Here is a 1,118-nt window from a genome sequence, read left to right as displayed (position 1 = left end):
ATATATATATATATACATACACACACACAAACATGCATGTATGTATATATACGTATACATATATACGTACATATACAACCGACCAAGCACATGCGCCCACACATACACTCACCCCAACACGCAGATAAATATACATGCCTATATATGCATAATCATTTGCATATTACAAGTGCTTCACATGTTTTAGACTTGCTCATAAGGTGAGCTGAGTTTTCAAACTACTGACCTAGCCTGGTGTGTATTGTTTTAGTCTTCGGAACAAGAAAATTTCACTATGATCGAAAACGCTACACCCCCGGGGATATTTCTCTCTATAAACGTAATCAATATAGAGTCGCTTTGTTGTTGGTTTCTTTGTGTGCGTGAGTGTAATGAAGCAAACATCGGAGACATTTGTTGCATATATACATATATATGCATAGATATATAGACAGAGAGATAGACAGACAGACAGACAGGCAGACAGACAGACAGACAGATAGATACATAGATACATAGATAAAAACATTCAGCCGGATTGTACTATTCCCCCCTTTCCGAAAGCATAACTACAATATGCAAAATACACAATATAAACAAATAAAATGTCGAAACAAAACCAAATAAGCATAGATAAAAACAAAATGGCGAAGAAAAAGTAGAGAACAAAAATCGTATCAAACCAACCATTTCAACAATTGATACCAGAAAATCATCAAACAAAAGCAGCGAATACATATTATTCTCTGTACAAAGGAAAAACACACAATGTACACAACATTAAATCAACAATTAAGTTTACAATAAAACTAAATGCTGGATAGATCGATATAAATTGTTTTAATTTTGTATTACGGTTATTACATTTGCAATGAAATAATATTATGGATTCGATCAAGAAAACTTATTGAATAGTAAGAAAATAAAAGGAATAAAGAATACAAGAACAAAAACAAAAAGAGAAAGATGGATGAGGGATAAGGCTAAGAATCATACAAGGAAGGACTGTAAGTTGGGAAGAGGGTGAGAGGGTGAGGGAGACTGGGAGAGATAACCTGGAACGAACAGGGGCAGAGTGAAAGCAAAGAAAGCATACAAATACACACAAACATGGAGACTTACTTTATGAACATTATATA

This window comes from Octopus bimaculoides, chromosome 25, assembly GCF_001194135.2.
Source record: "Octopus bimaculoides isolate UCB-OBI-ISO-001 chromosome 25, ASM119413v2, whole genome shotgun sequence".
Taxonomy (NCBI): domain Eukaryota; kingdom Metazoa; phylum Mollusca; class Cephalopoda; order Octopoda; family Octopodidae; genus Octopus; species Octopus bimaculoides.
This window is presented reverse-complemented; position numbering follows the sequence as displayed.